The sequence below is a fragment of the Euphorbia lathyris genome, chromosome 3, assembly GCF_963576675.1.
Source record: "Euphorbia lathyris chromosome 3, ddEupLath1.1, whole genome shotgun sequence".
NCBI lineage: Eukaryota > Viridiplantae > Streptophyta > Magnoliopsida > Malpighiales > Euphorbiaceae > Euphorbia > Euphorbia lathyris.
This window is the reverse complement of record NC_088912.1, coordinates 106669996-106681264: the sequence shown is the minus strand read 5'-3', so window position 1 is coordinate 106681264 and position 11269 is coordinate 106669996.

Genomic DNA, 11269 nt, shown 5'->3' with positions numbered 1-11269 from the left:
CGTGCTGAGAATGATTGTTGGGCGTACGCCCAACGCCATCGGGCATGTACGCTCAACCTTGGGATCCGTGCCGATAAAAGGCACAGATCCCCATGCATTAAAGGATGAGAGCTCTTTTTAGGAAAAAATATTTTTCTAGAGAGAGAAAGTGATTTTTTTTGGGAATCAACTGAATTGAAATTTTATAAAGGTTAAATATTGGACAAAAAACACAAAAAAAAAACCATAACTGGTGGAATCAACCGACTTGGACTGTCAATACCGATCTTGAGGTATTATCTGAGGACTTGGGATCCTTGCAAAATCATCTCTCAAGATGACCAGACTATGTTCCAGGCATTTTCAAGAGGCTTTCCAGTGACGAAGGAAGTTACAACTCTTTTCACTGAGTTAATTGGTGTGGGTGTTGTTTATGTTAAGATGCAACAAAAAATGCCAGAAAATGAACAGCCATTGTTTGGAAAAATGATCCTGGGTAGATTTCTCTGTCATACTGGGTGAAAGAACACCTCAATGAGCAATTTTTACATCAGCAGCAGCAGCAGAGTAATTGAAAGCAGCAGTAGCAGCAGCTACATAAAGGGACTGTACTGCATTGGAAAAAGAGGCAGAATCAAATGGAAGGTAAAGAGAAAAAACACCAAATACAATGGATTCACTAGATTGGGAATGTAAGATGTGCAAATGTTGATGAGATTGCCAAAATAATAAAGACACTTTAGAATGAACAAAGGTATAAATATTCCAAGTAGTTGAGATTACATGCTTTGGTTGTACTTCAGTTCAGAGTTAATGTATCAATATTGCCCACTTTTTAATCATCTTGTCTAATCCATGGTTATCTCTGAATTTGAAGGTTGTTTCTATTTGTTCAGTTCTTAGGACACGTAATATGCTAGTTTTTGAAGAATCATTAGAGTATTTTCAGAATTGCCATTAAAACATAAAACCCAACAAAGCAAGAGTGTAAAGATTTACCATAAGGCTAACTCGATTGGTTAAGAAAAATAGTTGCCTACAAAAAACTTTAAGACAAAATCAAAATATGATTAATATTCTATAGATTAGTTGTATTATCTGTTAAAAATAAATAAAAATTAAAAGGACATGGAATATAAATTTTAAGTAGCAATTTTACATTTAAAAGGGTTAGGGCAAATTTTAGATAATAATATTGTTATGTTTTATGATTATTTTTTTTCTTTTTTCCCAAATTTTAAAGTTACACGGTATTTTTAATTTTTTTAGGAAAAAGTTTATATCATTGCATTAGATTATATTTGGAAGGTTTTAAGTGATTGACAAATACTAGTTAATTCAGTTTTTTTCTAATTATCAATAAGGTTGAGCTAAAATTGATCTTACTTGAAAATTTTAGGGATAAATTTGCATAATTTCATATGTTAAGGCTATATGTGCATTTTTTTAAAAATGTTTGGGATAAATTTGGTCTCTCTCTTACTATAATCATAAACATATAATCTTGTAACTCAACTTTCTCATTTATACAACAAAAAATTATACTAATGTTTTTAGTTACTTCTCTAACAATAATAGAGGGTATTGGATGAAATTAGATATGAATGTGGGTCCTTAGGAACTTTTAAAAATTGAGGTAGCAGTTAAGGTTTTGAGCCAAATAGAGAAGCAACAAATATATTAAAACACTATTGAAGAGGGGAATGAACTATGAAGCAAGAAACCATGCTTAACTCTGTAGAAACACTTCCCCAAGAAAGCAAGGAACACCAGCAAGTGATAGTTATGAACCCATAACCCCATCTGCAAAAAATTTATTAGCAGAAAAATATGCTTGCCGAAGCAACTTGTCAAAACTCTAACATTTTTTTTCGTTTCTATTTGCATATCTTTTTAGAAAAAACATGTCTCTTTGTGTGCAACTTAGCACATATATAATCCTTCAAATTCAAAAATGTTCATCTATAAATTCACTCTCTTTACTTGGAAATGTTGGAAATACATTAAGATGTCAAATGGAATTAAATTGACTCTCTTTATCAGTGATGGATCAAACAATTTAAATTAAAAACATCTCATATAGTTACAAATCAAGTTACCTTTCAAGCATCGCATGCATAGGTTTATCATAGACAAACTAATTATGATAGAAACGTCTTGATGACTTGAGGAGAAATTATGATCAACTTCCGTCCCTATGGGGGCGTCGTTGGGTTCGACGGGGGGAAGCTCCGATGCCAAAGTCAGTAAGATGGAATAAGAGAACAAACTGAATTGACAAAGGGTAAGTGAATGTGTACCTTGATAGCCTGAGATGTAGGCTATATATAGCTAGGAAGTTGTAACCTTTAGTAACTAGAAAGTCTCCATTAATATTCCATTAATGGCGGTTACTGGTTATCTTTAAGCTGGCGGTTAGCTAATTGATAGCTCATTAATGGCCTTCATGGTCAATTCGGCTTAACCGTTACAATGGCGAATCAAGGCATTGAGGAGATTCGCCTTGGAGGTTCGCCCGCGGATCCCTTCAAGCTGGATCAAGGAGATCCGCCAACGGGATCTTCTTTGGGGACCGGTACGCGGCGTTTCTTTAGGTGAATATCCCTTTCGGTCCTCGGGATAATATCTCTATGTTATTAGAAGCCCCCCCCAAAATTCCCTTAAAGTCCTTTAGGGCTTTTGAGCTTCCACGCGCCGTCATGAACATCTGTATTAATGATCACTCTGTTCGATGTCAATCGCAGAGTGACACGTGTAACGGGTGCACTGTCCCAGGAAAGAGAATACGTCCTTCTTCCTCCCTCGCTTTCTCTCTCTTCTCCATTTCGTCTTCACTTTCTTCTTTACTGCTCGAAGCTTTTCCTGGGAATTTCAGAGTTTCATTCCAAGCTTTCGATTTCACATATAAGTTCATCTTCTTCTATTTAACTTTTCTCTAAATGTTTAGGAGTTCGTCGTCGTCCTCTAGATCAACCTTGGAGCTTTTTAATTTGGCTTCTCCTCCTGAAATCGTAGTTAGTTTTAGTTGGACCACTTCGTCATCGGAAAATTCATCTTCCTCCGAGGACACAGTTAGCTCCGATTTAGCTGGGTTTTGTAACTCGGCGCATAATCGCTACCAGACCCATTCAACCAGAAGTCAAATTCTTTCTGCTTCTGTTTTCAATACTTCGCCGGCCGTTGAACCTAGGTGTTCTCCGGGGACAATGGCCTCTCCTTCTATTCAACATAGGAAAAAGAACCCTCGAGCGGAGTCTACTCCGTCTCGTATGAGTGCCGCGGATCTGGCGAATCGCTTCCCATGGATCGATAATTACGAGACCCAGTTAGCCGAAGCTCATCAATGACCCTCTTGTCCGCCCAGCGGTTTTCTAACCGTATACTGTAGTCATGTAGAGAGAGGGTTCCGACTTCCTCTCCCAAAGATGATGGCAGACATCCTCTCTTACTTTGATATTACTGCCAGCCAACTACACCCCAATGGTTGATTGGACATTGCTTTGGACTGCTACCTCGCTTCAAACTTAGGAGTAGTGTACACGGGCCGTGTCTTTAGAGCTTTCCATATGCCTTCAAAACGGAAGTCTGAGTCTTATCTCACTTTCACAAAATTTGGAGTGTATTCGCCATTCAGTGACAAGATGTCCAATGTCCACTGTTGGGATGAGAAATTCTTCTATGTTAAGATAAAAGATGGCGAATCACTGGGTTTTCCCTCGTTTTGGAATCCTAAGCCGCTACACATGATGGGCGATATGCGAATATTGACCGATAGCGACGAGGTGGTGGCGGAGCTCATGAAGAAAGTCAAGGCGGATGCTTGGACATACGCGGATGCTTTAGCTTTCATGATGAGCGGCATTCCTTTGATCCGCCGAGAGGGAGAACAGTTCATTTACTCAAAGATTGCGCAATTTGATCAAGGTAACTTTTATTTCTTCTTGAACTTTGATTACTTTATTGTTTTCTTTGACAGGGGTTTATCTAAGGCCAATCACGCTATTGCAGAGAAGCGTAGGAAGTTCCTAGAGGCTGAGGCGCGTAGGAAAGATCAAGCGACGAATCCTCCAAAGGATACCGGGAAACGCCCGGTGGGAACAGTGGTTGAGCCGCCACTAAAAAGGAGGAAACCTGCAGCTTCTGGAGGTCTTAAGCTTATGGCGGATGCCATGAAGCCCGCGACGCCTGCGGTGGAGATGGAACAAGTAGGTCATCTCTTTACCTGTTCATCAAGTTTAAGATCTGAGTTCTAATCCTTGAATGTTCGTGCAGATGGCGAAGCCCGATTTGGGCGGATACTGGTCCGCCAAGTATGGCGCTCAAGGATCTCTGGAGAATGAGTCAGTCATAAAAAACTTGGATGAGGCCCTGGGTCAGTTGGGCGAAGTGCAAAGGAATCAGAACCAGATCCCTGGTTCCACTCATGCGCAAAAGGGGAAAACGGAGCTCCTCATGGTGAGCCTCCCAACTAAAAAGGATTTCTTTTTGTAGAAAAAGTTGTTCCTTTGCTCTTTTCGTTTGACGAAACTGTTTGTTTTTGACAGATGTATACTCGCATACGTGCTATGGAGGCCGAGCTCCTTCAAGGCGTGGCGGATAAGGATAGCATTGAAAAGTTGGAGAAAGAGGTAGCGAATGCCAATGCGAACATCGCTTCTGCTAATGCGAACCTTGCCTCTGCCACAGCCGCCTTGGTCCTTAGAGACGCGGAGATTGAGAAGCTAAAGGAAAAGATTGTGATAGACGCCAAGAACCATGAGGACACCCTAGGAGAAGCTGAATATACGGCTAGTGAGCAAGCCTTCTATTATGGCGAACTGCTCATGGCGTACTTTTCTTTGGCGCATCCCGAGATTAATTTTATAGATCCGCAGTTCGCCGTCCCCGACCCAGAGGACGTAGCCAAATATGACAAAATGTCAGACGCTAAGGAATACCTCCGTGAATATGTTCGGAGATGGATGAAGGGACCCATGGAAGAAAGCAAACCTTCCACTAATGTCACGCTAGTGGAGCTTGAGGAAGTGCCCTCCAAGGCGGGTGAAGAACCGATCACTGATAACGCCCTTCCTCTTGGTCCCACATCTTCCATGGAAAAGGAGGTACCTTTGGTTGGCGTATCTGAGGCTGTGGAGAAGGAGGCTTCCCAAGCAAGCGTCGTAAGCAAGGAGAGTGTAAAGGAGGATGCTCCCATTATTACTTAGTCTTTTACTCGTGATTTGTAAAAAATCCTTAAGTACAATTTGTTTAATCCCTTATGGTAGCTATTTATTTTACTATTACGTTTGCGTAAGTAAATATATAGGCATTTAGGATTTATTTTGGAATAGGTGGCCAGCCATACTCCATTGCATGGACCTTTGTGAAGGTTAGAAGCTGTTCTATTCCTTTAGAGGAAGTAAAGCTGCCTAAGGGATCAACTTGCTACCTATCTTTGAGGCGAAGTGATCCGCCCGTAGGACTTGAGAGCCCTTCTTTGGGAAGGATATAAGAGAGTGTAAAGACCTTGCGTCCAAGGATCGTTTTAACTCTATCTCGATTGGGGATCTCTGCCCATTAGATTCGTTCTCCTAGGGAGAAAAAGTAGCTATGAGATAGCGAGACTTTGTTAATGTGAAGAGCGTTGGAGCGTTGGATGCCCCCCTTCTTTTTAAGATGGGAATATTGATATTACTGCAATAAACTTTTAAAAAGAACACAGATAATGAAACAAATGATGTTTATTGATAGGAGAAATGCTTTATTACAGTAAGCAGGTCTTATATTTGAGCCTCGTTAAAACCTTTAATAAGAAAAACCACATGGGAAAAAGCTTACTAAAGGAAAAAGAGTACTCAAGACCGTGTGTACACTTTATTTTCTGACAAAATACTTGCGGAGATTTTGGAGGTTCCATGTGCGCGGCAGTGTATTGCCCTCCATGTCATGAATTTTAAATGTGGCGAATCCAATCTTGTCCACTATCTGATACGGACCCGTCCAGTTGAGCCCTAACTTGCCCTTGCCTTCTCGAGACTGGATTTTGTCGGCCTTTCGGAGCACAAGATCACCCACATTTAGATCCACAAGCTTGGCATTTTTATCATGGTAAGCGGCGATCCGTTGTTTATACGCCGCGATGCGTACATAGGCTTGGTCTTTTCGATCTCCTACCTGATCCAGACTTTCCCTTAGCCTTTTGGCGTTTTCCTCCTCACAATAAAAGGCCACTCTATCGCTTGGGACCTGTATTTCGATCGGGATCACAGCCTCTACCCCATGAGAGAGGGCGAATGGCATTTCTCCTGTGGCCGCCCTAGGAGTGGTGCGATAAGCCCATAAAACGCTTGTCAGCTGATCCGCCCACTTCTTATCATGCTCTCCCAATCTCTTCTTTATCCCTTTTACGATCGTCCGATTCGTTACTTCGGTCATTCCGTTGGACCGGGGATAATAAACGGAGGCAAATCTGTTCAGAATGCCCAACTCTTCACAGAAAGTTTTGAACTCGCTACAGTTGAACTGTGTTCCATTATCGGTGATGATGGTATGGGGAACATCGTATCTTCCCACAATGTTGTCCTTAACGAATTCCACCATTCGTTCTGCAGTGATGGAGGAGACAGCTTCAGCCTCTACCCACTTGGTGAAATGATCTACTGCCACTACCACGTACTTCCTCTATCGGTGAGTTGGAGGGAATGGTCCGATGATGTCTATTCCCCAGAGGGAGAATGGCCATCCTTCTATGATGGGCCTCTGGAGATGTTTGGCAGTGTGTGATTCATCCGCGTGAATCTGGCAATTATGACAAGATTCTACCAATTTTTGTGCATCCAGTTCGGTCGTGGGCCAGTAGAAACCTGCTAACCTGGATTTCTTCAAAATGGTGGCGGATGCTTCATGGGCCCCACATGATCCCTCATGTAGCTCCTTGAGGACTTGTTGTCCCTCTTCCAGCAGAATGCACTTTAACCAAGGATGGCTAAAAGATTTTCTATAAAGGCCGTCGTTGATCATGGAGAAATAAGCTGCTTTTCTGACGATCCGACGCGCTTCATCCTTATCCCCAAGTAGAGCTCCTTCCAACAGATATTGGCGTATGGCCGATCTCCAATCATCTTCCACTGTTGTGAGTAGGGAAACTTCCTCCGAAGCGAAAGCTGGTGCTATTTTAACTTCAAAGGGGCATTGTGGATCTGTCCAGTTTTCTTCACTAGAAGCCATTTTTGCTAGATGATCAGCTTCAGTGTTTGATCCTCTGGGCACATGGATCAGTTCCCATTTAGTTTCTCTGGCCTCGAGGTGATCTAGCAATTTTTTACTTCTGCTACATATTTGGCCAAAACATCATCTTTTACCTCGTAATTCTTAATCACCTGATTGACCATCAGCTTGGAGTCACTATAGATCACTATCCGCTCGGGGGTGATCTCTTTAAGCAGGCGTAGCCCCAATATCAGAGCTTCATACTCTGCGGCATTATTAGTTGCATGAAAATTCAATTTTGCTGCGTACCGTAACTTAATGTATTGGGGACCTTTGATCACAACACCTATACCAGCTCCATCTGCTGAGGAGGCTCCATCTGTGTACATTGTCCACTCTTCTATTTGAGATTTAGGATGATCTATCCCTTCTTCGGTGAATTTGTTTACGAAGTCTGCCAAGACCTGGCTCTTCAAAGCGGACATGCTTTCATATCTCACATCAAATTCACCAAGGCGAATTGCCCATTCCATCAACCTTCCAGAAGTGTCCGGCTTCTGCAACACCTTTCTCATAGGTATATTTGTTCGAACTACAACAGTATGAGCCTGAAAATATGGCCTAAGGCGTATCGCGGTGGTGACAACAGCCAGCGCCATTTTATCAAGCTTAGAATACCTGGTTTCAGCATCTTTTAAAACCTTGCTCACATAATAAATCGGATATTGCTGGCCATTCTCTTCTCGTATCATGACTGTGCACACAGCTTTATCGGTAACTGATACGTACATATAGAGGTCCTCACCTTTCATCGGCCGACTCATCATGGGCGGCTCCGTGAGGAACCGTTTGATTCCTTCGAAGGCCTTTTCACAATCCTCATTCCACTCGAACGCCTTTTGCTTCTTGATGACCTCGTAAAAGGGCTGACATCTGCGAGCTGAACAGGAGATAAACCTGCCCATGGTGCTTGCATTTCTAGGACAGCTTTAACTTTGTCTGGATTTGGGCTAACTCCTTTTTCGCTGATCATGAACCCTAAGAATTTTCCGTATGTCGCACCAAAAGTACACTTCTCTGGGTTCAACTTAATATTGTGGCACCGGAGTACGTCCATTACCTCCTTCACATCGTCTGCATGCTTTTCCACGGTTGTGCTTTTGATGATCATGTCATCCACATAGACAGAGTAATTATCACCCTTACTATCTGCGAATATTTTGTTCATCATCCGCTGATAAGTGGCACCAGCAGTCTTAAGCCCAAAGGGCATGACTTTGAAGCAATAAGTAGCTTGATGTGTCACGAACGAGGTTTTGATTCTATCTGAGGGCTCCATGGGGATTTGGTGATAACTCGACTTCACATCCGTAAAAGAGTACATGGCATGACCGGCAGTTCCATCCACGAGTATGTCAATACACGGTAGAGGATAGTTGTCTTTGGGACAAGCTTTATTGAGATTCGTAAAGTCAATACACATGCGGTAGGATCCGCCCGCCTTCTTTACCAGAACGACGTTCGCCAGCCATTGAGTGTAAAGCACCTCCCCAATGGTGTCCGCCCGTTGGAGCTTGGTGATCTCTTTTTCTATCACCTTCTGCCTTTCGAGGCCATGGTTTCTCCTCTTCTGAGCTACAGGAACTGCATCTTTATCAATGTTAAGTTTGTGAGTGATCACGTCTGGACTGATCCCAGGGAGGATCTCATCTTTCCAAGCAAAGACGTCCTCCGCTTCATGGAGCACCTTAGTGATTGCATCTTTAACTTCGCCTTTGAGCCCTTTAGCCATTCGCACCTGTTTTTCATCCGCCATAAGGTACATTTCCGTCTCGCCCAAGGCCATTGTGATGAGCTCCTCCTCATCCTCCTCCTTAGATTGGGGGCGGATCATTAGAGATGCCGAATACGTCTCCTGAGCCACCTTTTGGCTCCCTCTGATCATTACACCTCCCTTGGTCGTGGGGATGTAAAGCGTCAAGTGGCGTATGGAGATAAGGGCTGCTGCTTCGGAGATAAATGGCCGTTCGAGGATGATATTGTAGGCTAATTGACCGTCCAAGACAGAAAATTCCAGATCACCTCTCCAAACTTGATCATCGTCTGCCAGCTCGCAATCCAAAGTGACTTGGCCTTTTGTTTGGATGGTGTGCCCTGTCACTCCCAGGATATCTACCACAGTGGGCTCTACCTGGACTGGATCAATCATGAGTTTGGCGAAAGCTCCTCTTGTGATGACATTACACGAGCTCCCAATATCGATCATCACTCTTTTCATCTCCCAGCCTTCCACCATCATAGTAACGACCAATGCATCCGTATGAGGAGAGATTTCAGGACCTGCATCGCCAAAGGGGCGATTCAACGATGCCCTGTCAAGACCAGTGGTTCTTGCTTTTTTGAGCATTGGTTGGTATCCAGGTCCACCTGCGATGACATTGATGGTACCCTTTCCTTTCTTCTTTGGATCTTCCTTGGATCTACCACCATCTCCCTTCTTGCCATCGTTTTGGATGAACCAATCCAATTTGCCTCTGTCGATGAGACGCTCAATTTCCCGAGCTAACTCCCAACATGCATCCGTGTCATGGCCATTTTTCCTGTGATATTTACAATAATTTTTAGGATTTTTACCAGTATTGGTGTACTCCCCCCGTTTAGGTTCGGGGTATGAAATGCTCCGTTTGTGTTGACTATTCTCGAGCCACATAAGGACTTCACTTTTAGAAGCGTTGAGAGGTGTGAAAGAGGTGACAAACGTTGATTTGTTCTTAGAACCCCTTTGCCTGCTTGTAGAGGAAGAATCCTGGTGTTTGTCTTTGTCTCTATCTCGATGGCGAGATTCGCCCTTGTCCCTTTTAGGAGATGACAGTGATCCTCGGTGAATGTCATCCACCTCGATAAAGTCTTTACAACGCTCCATCAATTCTGCCATGCTGGTGGGTTTCTTTCGAATTAGATCTTCTTGCAAACTCTTACAAGTGGTGTTTCTCACAAAACATTCCACTGCTACGGAGATATCCACATCAACGATTTGTATGCACAATTAGTTAAAAGTGTCTATGTACTCCCGAAGGGATTCGTTCGCCTTCTACTTTAACTCAAAAAGCTTCCCTGATTTAACCACTGGAGGAATACAGCCGGCGAATTTAGCGCAAAATTCCATGCTCAATTGATCAAAACTGTTTATCGAGCCCGGAGGTAGAGATTGAAACCACCCATAGGCTGGACCTCCTAGCGTGGTGACAAACATTTTGCAGAGCACAGGCTCGGTGGCACGGTTGAGTTTAAGCAGTATTCGGTATTTTCTGACGTGAGCTTCCGGATTGTCAACACCTGTGTATATAGCGAGATTAGGTATTTTAAAAGCTCTATCTGTTTCCTCCGCCTCAATCCAAGCTGCGAAAGGCGAATCTCTATTGGCGAACGGATTATGCCTGGCATTTTCCTCATTCATACGGAGCACCAGAGCTCTAACTCTATCATCAAAATCCTCCGGATCCACCCTTGGGCGACCCCTTCGTGGAGATCTGCTTGGAGAGGAAGAAGAGCTTGACCCAGATGATGGATCTGATGGCGAATGCCCTCCTCCGCTTCTGCGTCCGCCTCCTCCCCCGCTACCACCTCCTCCACCCCCTCCACCTGGGGGAGCTCGTCTGCTACCCCCTCCCTGGCTTCCCGACGGGATGTGTCCAACAGTTCTTGGGGGTGGCGGCGGTGGTCCGTTCAAATGGGGTGTCAATCTTGGCCTTTTACTCTGTCTACGACCAGTAGATGGGGGCGATCTGCCCCGGCGGGAGGAACCCGATCGTCGAGGCGAAGGTGATTTAGACCGCCTATCTTTCCCTTTTCTACGCTTTTTGTGTGTTCGCCTTTCGGATCCGCCAAGGGAGAGATTTGTCCGTGGTCGTCTTGGGATATCGGATCCGCCTAGATTCAATCCATGGCCCGTAGATCCGCTTGGGAGAGTTGAATTGTTTCTTTGACTTCCTTCTATGCCAGCAGGGAATAACTCACGATTGATTTGTCTGTCACCAAGTGCCGTCGTGGTAGTTACCATGGAATCCGTACTGTGAGCTTGGAGGAATGAAGAATTTTGGGC